This window comes from Condylura cristata, unplaced genomic scaffold (genome assembly GCF_000260355.1).
Source record: "Condylura cristata isolate star-nosed mole 26May11 unplaced genomic scaffold, ConCri1.0 scaffold00002, whole genome shotgun sequence".
NCBI classification, from domain to species: Eukaryota; Metazoa; Chordata; class Mammalia; order Eulipotyphla; family Talpidae; genus Condylura; species Condylura cristata.
Window position 1 is genome coordinate 27297787 of NW_004567103.1, and position 19511 is coordinate 27317297.

Sequence of the window (19511 nt, forward strand, 5' to 3'; positions counted from 1 at the left end):
ATTATGTTGTTTGCTACTAACAGATCATTTTCCACCTTATAATTGATCCTTTACTGATTTGTCTACTACTTCTTCTCCCTTTCATCCTGGTAACTACTAACTCAGTCTTATAGTCTAAACGTTTGTTTTGTTTTATTTTGTTTATTTCTTTGGCTCAGTTTCTTCATGTTCCACATATGAGTGAAATCATATGGGGTTTTCTTTCCCCATATAGCTGACCTGTAGGGTCATGTCTCACACAGAGATTTTTTACAATTAATTAATTTTAAGTAATATTTACAATATCTTAGAAGCTTTTTCTTTATGAATATATTATATATTTTGTGGGAAATGGAAACTAGGAGAAAAAATTCTCTGAGAATCCATTTTTTTATAAATATATTTTTACATTATTCTTCATAATGCATATTTTTTCATCTGTTGTAATCCCTGTGGACTTCCCACCTCTACTTCACCCAGGTGCCATCACTATAGCATTCATTTTTAAGCCTCCATTGATTTAAACACCAAGGAGAGAGCATCTGATGCCTTTGACTTGGTCCCAATGTCTCAGCTGCTGTGGACTACATTCTGTGGAGAGGTCATCAAAGAAAAAAAGAAAGAAATGCATTATGTTGTTTGCTACTAACAGATCATTTTCCACCTTATAATTGATCCTTTACTGATTTGTCTACTACTTCTTCTCCCTTTCATCCTGGTAACTGTTTAAAAGGGGACAGAGAATGAAGAAACTGGAACACAATAAAAAGAAATCATGTTTCCAGTCATCACTCAGATAATACAAGGCAAAGAGATTCTTTTTTCAGGACTTAACTAAGTTCACATTATTATTAAAAGTTTAGTACTTACATGTGTTATACATGTATAGATTATAGAATGTACTATGTTTAGTGAAGTTAGATAAAGAAAGAACACCCCACATGATTTCACTCATATGTGGAACATGAAGAAACTGAACAGAGGAATAAACAAAATAAAACAAAGTTTTAGGCTATATGACTGAATTAGTAGTTACCAGAAGGAAAAGGAGAAGTAGTAGGCAAATAGGTAAAAAGGACCAATGCATGGTGGGAAATTGAGGTTAGAAGCAAACATGATGCATTTATGAAGATTTTTATTTATAATAACGCACACAGGAATCCTGTGTAATATTATAAGGCGATATTACCTCAATAAAAAGATTTAAGAAATATTAGGAAGAAAAAAATTAGTCAAAAAGTAACATTACAATTAAATTAACTAATATCTTTAAAAACCCATATTATTTTTGGTGGCTCAAGGAAACCCTGAGAATACAGATGTCACTTTTATTAGAGCCTCAGAGAAATATCCAGTGCTGGGAACTGGTTGGTGATGTCAGAGAAGTGAGTTGCTTTGACAAAATGTTTCACAGGGATTTCAAAATTTCATTGCTTAAAGGGAAAATCTTCAAACTGTCTCTTCTTCTGCCAAAGAACACATGGAAATCTGAGGAAAATGCTAGTAATCATTAGTAGAGCCAGATCAATTTGTCTATGGTGCTGATTGAAAAGGAAATTGAATCACAAGGCTGTTGCCAAGTGGCCCTTAATCTCCAACTATAGTCAAAACCAATGGAATATACAAGGTGTCATCTGAAACTTGTAACCATTAAACACAGTGGAAGCATCCATAAGTTTCTTCCAGACTGATATACTTTCAGTTTGATAATATTAAATTTTTAATTCAATGCATGATTAAGAAGTATTATTTTGAATCCATGCTTTCAGTTGTTAAACTCTGAATCTAGCTACATTCAAATTAATTGTTTCCTTTTTCCTGTATGTGTGCACTCTTTCAAAAATAAGATGAAGTAACAAAGCATCACCATCACCAAGTTTATGCCTATTCTTGTCTGTATTTCCTTTGATTTCACTTTGATTGTTTCATACCCATTATATGAGTTTATGTGCAAATATATGAGTATGTATGCAAATATGTTGCATAAACAGGGGTATGCTGTTTGAAAATGCATGTGAGGGGGCCTCCCTGGTGGCCTAGGGGTTAAGTCTCAGTGCCATCACCTCTATGGCCCAAGTTCAATACTAGGCCAGGCAACTAACCCACCTATGGCACAGCAGTCCTCTACTCTCTTTCCCACTGCTCCCCTTATCAGTGTATTTGGGTAGATCTGCCTGTATGCTCCCTGTATGTATCTGGTGAATCTTTTTACCACCACTCTGCACACCTCTGGCCTATACCCCAGTTCTTTTACACCAAAATTAAAAAAGGCAATTTTTTAAAAAAGAAAATGTATTCAAGGTTTGCGAATGTGTTAGTATGAGAATATGTATGTGAATGTACACATGTGCTTTACAAATCAGAGAAAATCACATAAAAATTAAGGGTTTTTTTTAATAAATACAATTCTCATTGGTTTGATATGGTATCTCATTTTGGCTTTGATTTGCATTTCCCTTACTACAAGTGAAGCTAAACATTTTTTTCATATGCCTGTTGGCCATTTGCATTTCCTCATATACAGTGGAATATTACATAGCAATAAAAAAGACAAACTTGTGTCATTTGTGGCAACATGGATAGAGCTGGAAGGGATCATGCTTAGTGAAATAAGCCAGAAAGTAAAAGAAAAGTATAGGATGGTCACTCATAGCAGGAGTGTAAGGGATCAGGAAAAAAAAAGTAATTTTAATAAGGTAAGATCAAAAACCAACTAACAGCTATAAACCAGAGACATTCTATGGGGGAGGAGTGGAGAATAGGAACAAAATTGGGGTGGGAAGAGAATGCGGGACTATAGTGATCACACGGGGGGAAGTAGTGGTGGGAAGTCCACGGGGATTACAACTGAGATGAAAAAATGTACAAAATGAGGAAAGATATAAAATATATATATAAAATAAGGGTATTAAACCAAACAGATATTAAGGTATAAATTTTAATACTGGATGCTAAATTTATGTAAAAACAATAAGGGCCTATTGCTTTTATATGTATAACTTATTTCTTTAAAACTTTTAAAGTAATTTGTGGTTTTAAATTAACAAAAACAATACATTAGTAATATTTTTTACCTTGCAATAAATACCCTCTTCTTCAAAAAGCTATGTTTGTGGTCACCAACTCTGCCATAAGTGGGAGTTGGCTGAAAAAGACTGAAATGTTCTAAGAAACTTCGCTGTTCTCACATTCGATTTATTCTTTCTTGTTATGGTATTTAAATTTTTTATAAGGCAACAGGTTGTTTAAGTAGTGTTGGATAACAAATTTCTTAAAGATTTCCAGAAAACAAAAGTTTCATCAAAATGAGAAAAAACAACTGAGCAAAACTCCAAAACACTTTAAGCACTAACATGAGCTGGCTTAGCAGTGTCTACAAAGTGCCAGACCAACCTGGTAGAGAGAAAAACATCATTAACTTGCCTGGTGCTTTGGCTACATGTTGCTAACTTCATTTTTTCACTGAAATGATTTGGCATTAGGGTGAAAATATATATGTATGTATATTGTAGATTGAAGAGCTTAGGAGCTTTGCTTTATTTAATTACATGAATGGATTTAATTTTTAATATAATTTGAAGAGTTAGATTTTTCTAAATTTTGGGTTAAAGACTGAATTAGTGGAAGGAAACACTGGCATTTTCCATTTTAATCAGATACTTCCCTGACATATTGAGACATCACTTTTCTCTTTGAAACATGCTTACTTAATAGTGAGATTTTGTCCTTTTTCTTAAGCATATGTTCTCTTTTAGAAATGAAATGTCTTGTGTACCTCAAAAGAAAAGGGGAATATAAAACAAAATTTGAGCAATTATTGAGGGAAATAATAACTTTCAAGAAATCAATAGACTTTTTAAAAGTTGACTTTTTAGGATCCTGAGGACCAAAGGACTCTGATGTTTGAGTTACATCAGACATTGTCAATTGTTACCATTTTACTAAACGTACAGTAGTTGATATTGGCAGTAACATTTCAAAATTTTAAAAGTTTATATATATAATTCAGTTATGCTTGATAAAATAATTTATTTTAAAATGTTAGGAACTAAAATATTAGGTTTACAATGCATATTTATACTCAACTAGTATCATTTTACTTGTTATTAAGGTACAATAGCGAAGTCTATTGGTGACTTCAGGTAAACAGGTATCATTTTACCCACTGCACAAAAAAAAACTGTTTTTAAGTTAAGACAATTAAATATGGCTATTAGTCACTTTATATGACAGAACAAATAGATCACTACTTGTTTACCCAACAGATATAGTAATCTATTCAAAAATTACAATTTAATGTTCTTTCTTGAATACATCACAAATATTTCTGAAGATTCATGAATCAAGCAACATAATGTGATTATTTGCCATTTTTAGAATTTTAGTTCAACCCCTGGACAGATCATTTTCAATTCACCATCTTTTGTTTGTGTTGCAACATTCTGCATCTCTTGACACTTCTGCAGAATACCTGTTACAATGTTTGTCTCTTCACCTCTTCCATACCCTAGTGTTCACACCTCGAGGAATTATCATGTTACAAGTAAACAAATATGTTCTATCTACCAGTTTGCAAAAGTGGGCAAAACAAGTTTTTTTTACCACTACTCAACATACACTGTAAATACATCTCATGCATGCTTATTAAGTTTTAATTGAAACATTAAATCTCAGACTAAATTACTATTGAATGCTGTTAATTCTTTCTGCTAATTCTTTCATATTTTGGCAAGCAAACACACAATTTGCTTTTTGGTGATGAGAGACATTGGTGGTCCAAAGAAATCATTTAGAGATTTTCCCTGCTTTGAAAAAAAAAAAAGTAAAATGTTTTTAATTCAACTTAAAGACTATATACAGAACAATACAGTACGTATTTTTCCGAGGAAATACCATAATGAAAGCATGATCACACATTTCTTTGGAAAAAACTGAAGCTTCCCTGGAATCAATTGAATAACCAAATGTGATTCTCTCCCAGTACTAATATCTGATTCTGTAGAGCTGATGTGAAACCAAGTTCACCAGATTATCCTTCACCAACTTCTAATTTAGTTTATGGATTTTACATTTGCAGGGATGATTAAATGATTCATAAAACTTGATTCAGACAGGGAGAACAATCAGACCAACTGCCTGCAGAACATACTGGGTGAAATAGAGCAATGAGATAAGCTAGACCGTATTTACTTATCTAAAAAATACAACCCTAAAACATGTTTCCAGGTTTATTTGGAGATAATTATTTCCATAGAGCCATAATCATGAGGTGGTGTGACATCTGCAACAGCAATTTAATACTGAATTTCAACTTCTAAAGACAGTGAGGAAGAGACAGAAAATTATGTGAACAGAAAACGTTACCATATAATGTCAGTGAATGTCAATGTCTTAAGTGACCTCTGTCCCCTAATTTGGTTAAATATCTTGATCATTATGCTAACGAAAGTGTACATGTTCCTTCCTCTTTTACTAGTTCACTATAACTATATATACAGCTACCATTCTATTAATAATCATATGACAGGAATTATGCCAGGCTCTAACTAAATACATATAAGTTGATATTTACATATAATACATTATGTCTACTTAATATAAACATATATGTGTGTGCATGCATATATATATATATGTATATGTATATATAAAATAAATATTTTTGTAAAGTCTCCCTAATGGTGTGAAGTTTCAAGAGGAGCTGTCATGAACATTCAAACACATGAAAAACCCCATTGGGAGATGTAAGTAGAGTTAGAATTAAATTTTCAAGCCAGCTTAATTTTTCTTTCAGATCCATGAAAACATAAAAGAATGTTCAAATATGTAAAGTATTGGTATTCTTTCTGATGATGGTAATATATACATACAAATTAATAGGAAATTGTGACTGCATCAACGATTAAGATTTGGGAGAATTTCAAACATATTAGTGGTATTTGGTACATGCTCAGTTACACTCAGGGCCTGTTTTCTGAGAATACCTGATAGGAAGACGTCAGTGTGAAGGCTTCATAAGCTGGCAATATTTCATGTTTGTCGGCTAGAGAAAGTATTCAGAAGAGTTTCTTTGTCAGCTGATGTTCTGGTAGCTTAAACTATAATCCTTACCCAGAACAAAATAATCTATCATGAAGAGTAAATAACTTTCCATAACTAGCCCTTGAAAATAATCTTCACATGGCAAAATCTTACTAATTGATTGTTATTTTAAACATGCTGGTCACTCACTAGGTCCTTGTGAGAAGATATTTCCCAAGAATACTAGCAATGAGTAAGACAGACTACTCATCATAGAGAACAGCAATTCCTTTTCAACTCCGCAGACCCTTTTCCCTCAAGTCACAGTAGGCTCCTGGCCAATGAAAACATACTTCAAATATGTGGTGAAGCATGACCAGAGCTTCCCTACCCTGACAGAGGGGCCCAGAAAGCTGACTGAAGGAGGGAAGATAATTACCATCAATATGCCTCCCACATGAGAAACTGTTAAACTTATCATTCCTCTCAGTGGTATATTTGATGTAATATGTTCATTTTTGTGCTTATTCTTATGTTTCAGGATGTTGTCTAGGAAAAGGTGTCTAGACAGAATGGAAAGAACCTTTTCAGTGTGCTTTGTAATGTTGTCAAATGAGTGGCAGAATAACATAGCTGGTCACTTTGGCAGACACTTCTGGAATTGTTTTCTAAAAGAGTTTGTGATACAGAGAACATAACTTTGAAATCTGAGTGTCCCAAAAGTGTTAGGCAAGTCCATCCTTCCAGTTTAGGACACTGAGAAATATACAGAGAAAAACCAAACAAACAAAATGAAACCCTAATTTTAGAGAAATTGCAAAATTATTAACTCTCTGAAACTTAGAAATATGACCAGGGTTAATCAGAACTGTGATTCCACTCCCCAGAGCAACAGTATTGTGCAATTATTCACTGTGTGTCCCTGGATAACATGGGACTGTCACTCTAAAAAGAAAAATAATGATAACCAATATTGACTGAATGTTAGAGACATTGTACTGAACACATAATAGAGATTATACAATTTAATGGTCCTTACAAAACTATGTGATCATGTTAGGATATGAGAAAGCAACTTACATAAAGATATAATCTCTAATAATTATGTTTACCTTTGATTAAGTAACTACTCAATGTCAGAAATCATTTATGAACTACTTTTTTTTTTTTTTCAAGATTTATTTATTTGTGCATACAGAGCTGGGGTACAGGCTAGAGGCTCAGGGACGGTGAGAGGCTTCACCAGAGACAGAGTGGGGAGCAGAACAGGCAGATCACGAAGTACTCTGCTGAGGGGAGCAGCAGGCGGGTCAGGAGAGGTCTGCCACGCCATGTGGTCACCTCCGGGACAGGCGGAAATCGAACTCATGCAGAAGTGGCTTTAGCTTCTCAGTGCTGTGCTTTAACCCGCTGCGCCACCAGGGAGGGCCATTTATGAACTACTTTAATCATTGTATATTCATAAGAAGGATTTCACTGTGGTTATTGTTCAGGAGATCCAGGCTAGGAAACCGTGAGTAATTTACCCAAAGTCACAAAGATCCAGGATTCAAACTTATATTCAACTACTAACATCAGTGTTCTTAACAAAATACAAAGGTAATAAAACTTGTTTTCAAGGGGAATTTCTCTAGGGACCTAGTCTATCTGAAGTGATTCATGCTTGACCAGCATTCAATTCATCTTTTTGAATGAGCATATTTCTCTTTGCTGTAGGGTTTATATCCTATTTTAATAATCAATGTTTTAACTATTCCTCCAGATATTTAATAGTTTATAAGAACTCAGCTCAAGGAAACTAAATATTAGGAGTTCTAGATGGCTTTCTTATGTCCCATAAGAAATTTGGTTTCTTCTTTTCTTTTTTTCAGTATTTTTAACTTCAAATTTTATCATTTGAAAAGGTTGCTTTCAGATGTTGACATCTACTTAACATTTATAGTATGTGTCTCCTGCATATCACAATCTCATAGATTAACACGTTGTGAGCAAGTAGTAGACAGTAAAACAGAGATTCTCTCTACAATGCTTTCTGATGCTCTTCAATTGCAAACATGAAACCATCAAAAGTTGTAAAATAAGTGAAATTGGATGGCTATTTTTTCTTCTATGTGCCCAGAAGTACATTCCTTGGTGAAAATGAAGACCATGGCCACATATTTAATAATTTATTATCTCCTTTTTACCCCTTTTTTAACTTATGTATTTCATTCTTTTCTAGTTAGTATAGCTAACAAATTGTCAATTTTATTGTTTTTCTACTATCTACCTCCATCTTGATAATTATTTCATTCTGCCAACTTTGAGTTTATGCTGCTCTTCAATTTTCATTTTCATTTAGTATAAAACTGGGTTGTTGATATCTTTTTTTAACTTAAAATTATATTTATTAAGGTAAAATTAATTTACATCATTATGTTTGTTTGGGGGACTATAGGCTCAAACCCTACAAATGAATATTCTCACACCATGCCTATTACCAAAGTTGCAGTTATCCTCCACCATCTTCCAATAGGCCTCCCCCAGTTCCTTTCCCATGTCAGCTTTCGTTACTTCTGGATTGATTCATTTTTGCAATCAAATGTCAAGGGCTTATCATTGGTTTGATTTTTGTCTGACCCTGTTTATATATATATATATATATTCCACATGTGAGTGAAGTCATTTTCTATTTGTCTTTCTCTTTCTGACTTATTTTGATTAGCATTAGCTTTTTTTTCCATCTACATTGTTGCAAATGGAAAGAGTTCATCCTTATTTATACTTGTGTAGTATTCCATTGTGTGTATATTCATGTGGAAATACATATGCACAATACATTTTTTTTAATCTCTTTTGACACTTAGGTTGTTTCCATAACATAGCATTGTAAGTAGGGCTGTAATGAGCATAGTGTGTCTATGTGTGCATATCCCTTCAAAATAGTGATTTTGCATTCTTCATGTAGATACTTATAAGTAGAATTGCTAGATCAGATGGTAAATCTTTTTTTTTTTCTAAAGATTTATTCATTTATGAATACAGAATTGGGGTACAGGCTGGAGTTGCAGGGGCAGTGAGAGGATTCACCAGAGACAGAGTGGGAAGCAGAACAGGCCGACTGATGAAGTGCACAGCTGAGGGAAACAGCAGGCAGGTCAGAAGAGGTCTGTTGTCATGTGGTCACCTCCGGGGTAGGGGATCAAACTCATGATGAAGTAGCTTTAGCTTCCCAGTACTGTGCTTTAACCCTCAGTGCCACCAGGGAAGGCCCAAATCTTTTTTTAATATAGTCATTTATCACTACCAATTCCTCTCTTATAATTCTTCTGCTGCATCCAATAAGTATCAGTAAGATGTCTTTTGATTTTTCTGTTTTAAGGGTTTTTTTTTTTTTGTAAATTCCATTTTGACTTCCTCTGATTTAGTGGTTATAAAATAGTATGTTATTTAGTTTCCACACATTTGCAAAAATTTTCATTTTATTAATGTTACTGATTCTATTTTAGTTCCTTGTGCTTGCTATAATTTTGATCTTCTAAATTTGTTAAGACTCTCTTTGTGACCTATGATCTATCCTGAAGGATATTTTTTGTACACTTAACAAATAGATAGTCTTTGCTACTTGGTAAAAAACTTTTTGTAAGCTGTTCAATCCATTTTTTTTCTTTTTCTTTTTTTTTTTTTTAGTGTTTCTCAAATCTGCTGTTTATTAATTTCATATGTGGATATTATATTATCAAAACTGGGTAGTGAAATTGACTACCATTATTGAATTGCTGCTGTTCTCCTTTCAGATGTGTCAATAATTGTTCTATATACTTATGTGTGCATTGGACACATATATACTTATGATTGCTATGTCTTCCTGATGAATTGATGCATCTATCATTACATAATGATCTTTGACTCTAGAGACATTTTGACTTCACTCTACCTCAATATACTTTAAATCTACCTTAAATCACTTAAATTCTAAACATACCTGGTTATGTTAACATAACCAGTCACACATTTTTGGCTCCCATTGTGTGGAATGTCTTTTTTATCCCCTTAATCCTTGAATCTAAAGTAATTTTATTGTAGAAAACATGTTAGATCATGTGTTTTGTTTTGTTTTGTTGAATCTAATCAACTATTCTTTTTTTTTTAAACTGGGGAATTTAATCAATGTATCTTTCAAATGGTATTGATAGAAAAAGATTTACTCTTACCATTTTGCTAATGATTTTGTTTTTCTTGTATTTATATTCTACATTTTTTTTCTTTTAATATCTACCTTTGTGGTTCACTGTTTTTACATATTGATGGGTTTTACTCCTTTTGCTTTTCTTTGTGTAACTGCTAGAGAATTTTTGAAATATGATTCAGAGATATAAGATCACACCTCTTTGGATGTATGTTACCATGCCACACCCCAATCAAGACAATTTCTTTGCTGTTACCAAGGGGTTTATATACAATATCTCAAAATTATAGTCATCTATTTTAAGCTGATAACAACTAACTTTCACTCCTTGCATATATGAACTCTGTTTCTAAATCTTCTCCTCCGCCGTATATGCCATAAATATTACCTGTTAGTTATACTTATAGTTACAGTTGTATTTAATACTTTCAATATTTTTAGTAGGATTAAAAGCAATTAACTGCAACTGTTATATTAATACAGTACTCAGATTTTCATTTCTTTAGCTTTTTCACTTGTCAGTCCCCTAACTGTGTGTGTTTTTTTTTCTATGACCCTTGTTCAAAAGCTTTACTTTTTTAATCATGCTTCCTGAAGTCCTGAGGAAGTCCTCTGCAGTTGGAGGTGCATATGATGGAGAGGAATTAGTACAAAGAACTCTGCTAGCCTTTAATCTCGCCATTCCTTACCTCTCCTAAATGAATTTCATTTTTCTTATAATCTGTTTTGTTTAAATATTTGCAAACAAATTTTGTTTTCACACATGGTATGACAAAATAAAATTTGGAAATTACCCTTGAAAAGAGAAATATTAGAACCTAAGTAGCTTCACCCTGTTATGAAAAATATGACATGGATAAACCACTTAGTACTGCATATTCCAGAGTACTTAATCCCTGAAGGTCATAAATGATTTCGTAAAGTAATTTGTAACAAGGCAGGAAGTGACACCTAGAAAAATTCTTCTTTTACCCTCTCCACAAATGATCATTCAACTGTAGTTCACATAATCTATAGTTGCTGATGTTTCTCAAATTTGGATCACTACTTCCTTGTCATTAAAAATGGTACCAGGTGGGTAGGATAAGGGGTCTGACCCACGAGTTCTTGGACCAAATCATATAGGTTTTATTCCCAACTCCTCCACGTAATAGCTATGAGATTTTGTACAAGTTTTTTGTTTGTTTGTTTGTTTGTTTTTAACATTTATTTATGCTTACATGCTTATAGAACTGGGATAGAGGCCAGAGGTGTAGTAGGTGAGAGGATTCACCAGAGACAGAGTAGGGAGCAGATGGAAGAAATACACTGCTGAGGGAAGCAGTGGGTAGGTCAAGAGAGGGTCAACTTCACACTATGAGGGTCAACTTCATGGAGGGGGATGGAACTCATGCTGCCATGGTTTCGGAGAGCTTCATAATGTGGTGCTTTAATCCATTGACCATCAGGGAGAGCCCAGAAGTTTTATTTTAACCTCTCTGATCTTCAACATCCCCTAAGGTGAGGGAAATAATAATCTTTACCTCATAGGTATGTTGAGGACTAATGAGATATTCATTCATTACATACAAGATACTTGATACCACACTAAGTTCTCAATAAATATTTGTGATAATAATTTTTATTTCCTCTAAGATGAAATATAGGCAATGGAATTTTCCCAGATATTATAAGCAGCTCTTTCAGAATGAATCTTCAATTTTGCTGCAAACCTGATTCTCTTCAAGGTCTCCTATCTCAGTAGATTTAATGTTATCTAGAAGTGTGTTGACCAAAAATACGAGTGCTGCTCTATTTTCTCTTACCTTCCTCAAACAAATAATCACTATTAATGTTTTCATTAATTGCAATATATTTCTTGAAAACATTTCTATCCTTTCATATTCTCATTTCTCCTAGTTCAAGACACCATTATCTCTCATTTCACCTTCTGCTATCCATTTCTTAGTGGCCTCTCAGATTTTGCTTTTGTCCTTTCTGAAATACTTTTCCAGCACCAGTATGAACACAGTAAAACAAAAACAAATATTTAGATCCTATCACCTCCTCCTCACTTTCAATGGCTTCCTACTGCTTTGAAATAAAGTTATATTTCTCAACATATTGAACTGATTCTCAAATCTAGCTTCATTTCATATCATTCTCCTTCTCTTAAACTAGTTCCAGGTAACATGATCTCTTTTTAGTGCCATAATCCCAAGAAAATCTTCCTGCCTTTGATTTTCACATATACAGTTCTTTTTGCTTGGGCTGCCCAGTCCTATTTATGTGACTTGTTCCCTCACATGTTCTAGTTATTGTCATAAAGTCAAGATCTCTAGGGTTTGATTTGACTTTTATTTGTTCTAAGGAGATCTCCTTGTCCATAATTCCCTATTACTACATTGTGATTGCATTGTTCATGATTTTTAATTTGTAATTGCATACAGTAATTACAAGAATGAAAGAATAAGGATGAATAAATGAACATATGTATATATATATATATATATATATATATACACGCACACACATTGTGTTTGTTTCCTCACTTAACATTTGTTTTTCTTGCTAGATTATAAGTCCCACAAGAGAAGGGACTATGTTTATTCTCACCAAATATCCCCAGTGTCAATAAAGATTTTAATGAATATTTGTGTAATAAATGCATGAATAAGTTTCCCAGCGTGAAACTATGAAAATATTCTAAAAGGATAAAGTGTACAGAAGGAGTAAAAAATTGTGAATTATCAAGTCATCCCAAAAGCATTTCAGCTGCCTTTGAGTCTAGTTCTGTGCTACAAATATGAAATAGGTTATGAAGAAAGTTGCACCACTCGCATGAGTAAGACGAAGGGAAATCCCTTCCCCCCTCCTGGTTTCACAAGGGTTCATGAAGCCAGCATAAGCAAATCACTGTCTTAAGCATGTGATTTGTCACAAGAAAAATAAATTGAGTAAAATCTCAAATCATAAATCATACATAAATATGGTTTGTTCAAACATAAATCATACAGTAAATTTAGGATTATTCTTACTATTTATTGAAAAAAGTTTAGATAACTTGAGGGAAATACAGCTTTTACTTTAAGGTCAAGATTTGATTTCTTTGTGTATTTTTAACTGTAAAATCTATAATACTAACTCCAGTATTTAATGTCCTCAATGCTAGCATTAACATTCTTTCCTTCCGACAGAGTAATAGACACAAGCATCAGTAATAGGTATTAGCATACTGTGACAGAATTTCATCATCTGAGCTGTAACTACGTATTACATTTCTGAAAACTTTTTTACCTTTTGAAATAAAAATATTCACTATCTAGAGGAATTTTTGAATTATTTCCAATACGTAGCTTAATTAGTCAATCACCAATTCCTACCACCATGTTCACGTAGACTGTCACAGTACTTACAGACATCTCTAAGCAGGGCATGGGAAGGACTAGACTTGAGAACTCCTTGAATAAAAACACAGCGTGCCTTTCAGGAATGCACCTTCTGAATTGCATACAATTACTTCAGTGAGAACTAAAGAATACTCTTCTGAGGAAAGCTCATACTCTTCCCGCAGGGGGCTCTGTGACCACTCCATTTATAGGTTTGTTTGATTGACTTACAAGTTTCTTAAGACAGTGAGGCAACACTCACAAGTGAGTTTTGTCAAGAACACAGAATCCAAGGCTTCTCCAACTCATACTTTCTAAGAAGATGCAATTTGATGTCAATGTTTTAAGCCACGTGAAGCAGGGTTTCTCCTGTATGATTAAGGCCTGACAAGTGCCTCCTCTTAGCCCTGGCACCTTGCTCCAATATATGTTTGCTAGTTTAGCTGCACAAAGAAACACATTTTGGGAAAGGAAAAAAAAAAGATAAATAGATTTTGCCAGGTTGGCTTTGAACCTATCTTTCACACCACTGTGAAGTGCGCTGCCAGGATGTGCGATATGTAGTTAGAAGCAGCAGATGGAAAAGCATTTTTGAGGGGCTTTTTGATGGTTCTGAATCTATGCAGCATTTACACACCAAAGCATGCTTGTTCATCTGTTATATATTTAGGGATATTTAAACTGTGAACATTTGTCTTCCTTAAAGACTACAAAAGTATTTGGAGACTGAATGACTTACTAAATAGACATAGTAAATGGATCAATAATTAGTTTGACATCCCTTATCTCCCTGCCCCCTCACTCCCAACCAGCTCCTGGCCCCCATTCTGTGTTGCCTGGCAGTAGCCTTATGTGGGACCATGAGTATACAAAGTAATAGGAAAATGTCACAGCACCAAAAGAAAAATACCCTTCTTCTGTGTGTATGTACATGTGTGTGAGTATGTGTGTGCTGATTGAGAAAGAAAGGGCATTTTTAGAAGCCCTCTTGAAAATCAGTGCTTATTGGAGAATACTTAATGTTGCCCTTGAATTTAGCAAAATGTAGAAATTTCAACAGTTAGGGGATTTCTGCTTAGAACTTTCTCCTAGTGTTTTTTATTATGATAGTAGAGATGCCTGCCACTAACATAAATATGTCTGAGTGAGTGATCAGTTGTTCACTTCTTTCCAATTGTATGTGTCTTGTCCTATACAGACCCAAGGAAATAAAACAGAAGGCTTAAATTTTAACCTTGGTGCTGTGAATTGAAAATTCATATGTTGAAATACTAAGCCCCAAATGATGATATTCACAGGTGAGCCTTTAAGAAACAACTAGATTTAGGTGAGGTCAGCAGGGGTTGGCCTGTCACCATGGGATTACTGGCCTTAAAAAAGGAGGCCAGGTGGCACTTCCTCCCTGCTCCACATGAGGACGTGTCAGGATGGCCGTCTGCAAACCAGGGAGGAGGCCTTCCCTATCAGTCTATCTGCTGGCACCTTGATCCTGGGCTTTCCAGCCTCCAGAACTGAGAAATAAATGTCTGCTGTTTAAACCACTCAATCTCTGGTATTTTTCATAGCAACCCTAGCTGACTAAGACAACTGGGATAAGTTGAGAGGCACTTGACAGAACTAGCACCCAAATGGGCTTCAAATTCATAGTATTTAACTTAAACGACTGGTAATTTCCGGAACAGCTTACATCAGCCATCTGTGTTTATTATATACTCTTATACCCATTCCCTACCTAAGGTGCCCCAATATTAGCAATTTCCAGAAGTAAAGAGGTCATGGCAAGAACCGTTAAGCAGTTATTCATGGCCAGCAAAATTTTTGCTGCAATAAGGTATTCAGTAGAATGCAAGAGTATTGACTAGATTGCTCTGTGAATTTACAAACCCAACGCTTAGTTAAAAACTTTCTAAAGTCAGCCTCAACTCTTCAGGCATCACAGTCTGCCTACCCTTGTGAAAGTATTGTGTGGGGTATGAAAGGAAAGAAAGGTAGCAGAATATTGAAAACCAGCAAATTCAATGTCAATGAAACATCAGCAAAGCAAATTAGTGTTTTTCTAGGAAAAACAAATATCCACTTTTAACCAAGTCAAAGTTTATTTTTGTACTGTTTCAGTTATTGCTTAGGTTCGTCATAATAAGTATTTAGAATCAACAAATTAAAAAATCATTTGGATGCTTCCCTGGTAGCAGCAGGGCTAAATCTTCAGCACCATTAAGCTATATCGCCCACCACTGAGGCATGAGTTTGATCCTTGGCCAGGGACCTAATCAATAAGGTGCAGCAGACCTTTCCTGACCCACCTGCTGCTCCCCTCAGCAGTGTATTTCAGTTTATCTGCCTGTTCTGCTCCCTACTCTGTCTCTGGTGAATTCTCTCATACTCCGTATCTCTGGTCTACAACCCAGGTCTTGTATGTATAAGTAAATAAAATAAATCTTTTAAAAAAATATCACTTGCTTGAAAGCCAGGGATCTCTGATGATTTTTAATTGTCCATTTTCTGACAGTTGGAAATCATCATCATTTACTTCTCAGTCTAAACTCTAAAACTCCCTAAATTAATTAACAAATGCAAAGTACCGAGTACATCATGAATCACCGGAGAGACCTTCAGTAGGAGCATAATTGCTTGAGCTCAATAGATAGTAATTTATTTATTTTTGCCCCTTCCTCTGTAATTATATAAAAAACAAAAACCATGATATTTTAAAAATATGAATCTTTGATAAATTTGAAAGAACATTCTGTGGACCCAGGAATGAAAAAAAAAAAAAAAACTTCTAACTAAAAATAATGTTCATGAAACTGATTTGCATTTCAAATTTTGGCAGTACACCTATGAAGGGTGTCTCTGGCTCAGAATTCTGGCAAGAGGTGATGAGGACTTGAACTAAGGTGGTGGCAGTCGATTGGAGACAAATGGATATAAGAGGCGAAATAGCAGAATTGTCAGGACTTGAGTGCTGTCAACAGACAACCTGGGTTCCATCTCAGCTTCAACCCTTACTTGCTGAAGCGCAAGAGTTTAAACGCCTGACTTTCCAATCTTTGAGACATAAGGAAGATAAGCCTCACTTCACTGATGGATATAAGGAGGAAACAAAACAATACCTACATTACTCTTAGCATAGTACCAAGCATGTTTATGCAATAAATATTGATCATCATTAATAAAGCTATCAATTTATGTGTGCAGTCATCATTAAAAAATATATGTTTTGCAATTTGCCCTCGTTTCATTCCTGATCACATTCAAAATTTTCACTGAAATAAAACGATCTCTCCATGTGAAGATAGGACTATTGGTTCTGAAGAAAAAAGAATCAAAATCAAAATCTTTCATTGTCACAATGAAATGTCTACTTGAGACTTGAAAATCTGGTGTTTCAATGTTGAGTACTCCTTCAACCAACAACACAGAATTATAAGTGTCCCAGATTCAGGACAAAAAGTCAAACTTGAACTGAGTGTCATTCAATTCTATTTGATTTTAAGAGGGAAAAACATGTTTGAAAAATAAAGTCTACAGTAAATCCTACCCACCCACTAGTACCTTAACCAGCCAGTGTTCTAAGTACTCAGCTCCAAGTCAAATAAATTGCAGTGTACTGAGCCCAGGTACTTAACTATTAAGATACTTTGACCATTTTTTATTAATTCAAAGTCAACAAAGATATATCTATACGAAGAATTTTCATAAAATTTTTATTTCTAGGAAAACTAATAGAAATGAATTACCTATATGTAACTCCAAATTATAATTTCTTTTCTGAAAAGTCATTACTGAAGAGAGAACATGTATATATTTAATTTTTGTTTTTAATCAATAAGTTAATCATTTTTTGTGGCTTCAGGGAATTTAATGACAACTTTCTATGTTCAATATAATTCATAATTAAACTTAATAAAATTAATGGAACTGCTCTTCACCTTTTCCACCATTACTTCCTTCAGTATGGAAAGATATAGTTAAAAGACCTAGTAAGAAATTGTTATATAAAAGATGGTCAGTAGATGTTGAGTTCTTACCAGCATTAAATATTTTAACAGTAAATTTTTGTTTTCTTGAACATGTTTAACTGATATGCATGAGGTTATTAGAATGTATCTCAAAATAATTTTTAAATACAGTACATGTGACTTATCTAATAAGTAAAATAGTGGACAACATATGCATTTCTGGCTGAAGTATAAAATTAGTATCTATTGGAAGTCTGGTATGTGACAGGACACAACCATACATTAAAAACTGATGATTGAAAATAAAATATATTTAGTTCAATATATAAGTCAAAGTATTGAGAGCAGATCACATACACTTTGAAACTTTAAAAGGAACTGTTATATTACACAAAAATGGAAATAACTAGAAAAATTTTACATAATAAAAGTAAATTAATATTGAAATCCTATCAAAAGAAGCCTTTATTAATATTTTGCTATATATTTGGTTACACTAAATTAATCCATATAAATACGTATTTATATTCAATTATAGAAAGTGATTCAATCAATAACTTTCAGTGAGGTTTACTATATTATAAGTAATATTCTGTAGTGGTTAATCTAAAGGGACATCATCTTGTCGGCTATATAGTATTCCATTGTCTAACTAACTGGCCAATGTTGGTCAGTTGTTTTTGTTTTAGTGATTGCACTTAAGTTAGCAACCAATCTGAAGATATAGGAAAAATCTTTTACTGACCCAAATTAAACTAATGATGTAAGTATGAGTATTTAAAAAGACAGGGAGAAGGCCAGCCTATGAGTGTGTGAATTATTATGATATTTCAGGAGAAAAATTTACTATATTCTTTACTCTTAAGGCACAAGTCCTTTAAATTAGCAACAGTACTTCCAGAAAGGTAAGTAACAAAATCAGTGGCATATGTGTTTATAAAATTTCTCCGTAGTGCTAATATAACACAAAGCAAGATTTAGGGAGATCTTCTGATTCCCCATATATTTTTTCACAGTAAATTTTTAAAAATCTATTCTACCTTGGTAAAAGTAAGACATCTTATTTGCTATAATATATATTTTCATTTTGTTTCCTGATTGTAAGTCATGTGTCCCAACACCATTTACTGAATAATCCATCTTGTACACAGTGATGTAAATAAAATTTTAAACATTAAAAATTTTTGAAGAACATATATTTACTTGAATTGCAATATCCTTCATTATGATTCATAAGTTTGACTTCTACTAACAACATCAAAAATTATAATTTAATTATCTTAACATTTATTATTTTCTAGTCAACAAATACTTATGGCAGCTTTATTAACTATCAGGTGTTATAACAGACACAGTGATCAAAACTGTTGCTATTGTGAGACTGACAGTTCAATGGAGAAGCTGTCAAAAAATATTCATCACAAAAGTAAATTTATACTTAAAATATGACCATTACAGAGAAAGGAAGGTGACTGGAGTTCAGACGTGTGCTCTTCCGATCTGAGAAGCTGTCAAAAAATATTCATCACAAAAGTAAATTTATACTTAAAATATGACCATTACAGAGAAAGGAAGGTTCAAGTTACCATGAAAGTTGACATTAACTTCCTGTTAAGAGAGGTTTACTTCCACTGCTATACTTTCGTCCAAAACTTTCTTAACTAGATACATTTCACATGTTTGGGTGTATTTTAATCAAGATTGAATCAAATTTGTACTTGACTTAAGGAAAAGTCATGAATAGCTGAAATCTGCTGCTGATAATATTCTAGTTTTATACTATATCTTAACTGAGTTTATTATAGTCTTTATTATGTTTTCTTTCTCTTTTTACATCTATACATATTTCATTGATCTTTTTTCTGATGATAAGGTTTCTGATAACTGAATTCTATATTTTGTTATAATTGAGATAATTTCTATTTTCTTTTTTTCTACAAGAGATGAGTGTAAATGGTTAATTAAATAATTATCTGTTTCTTGAAGTTTTGTTTTGTTTTTTAAAGAAATTCT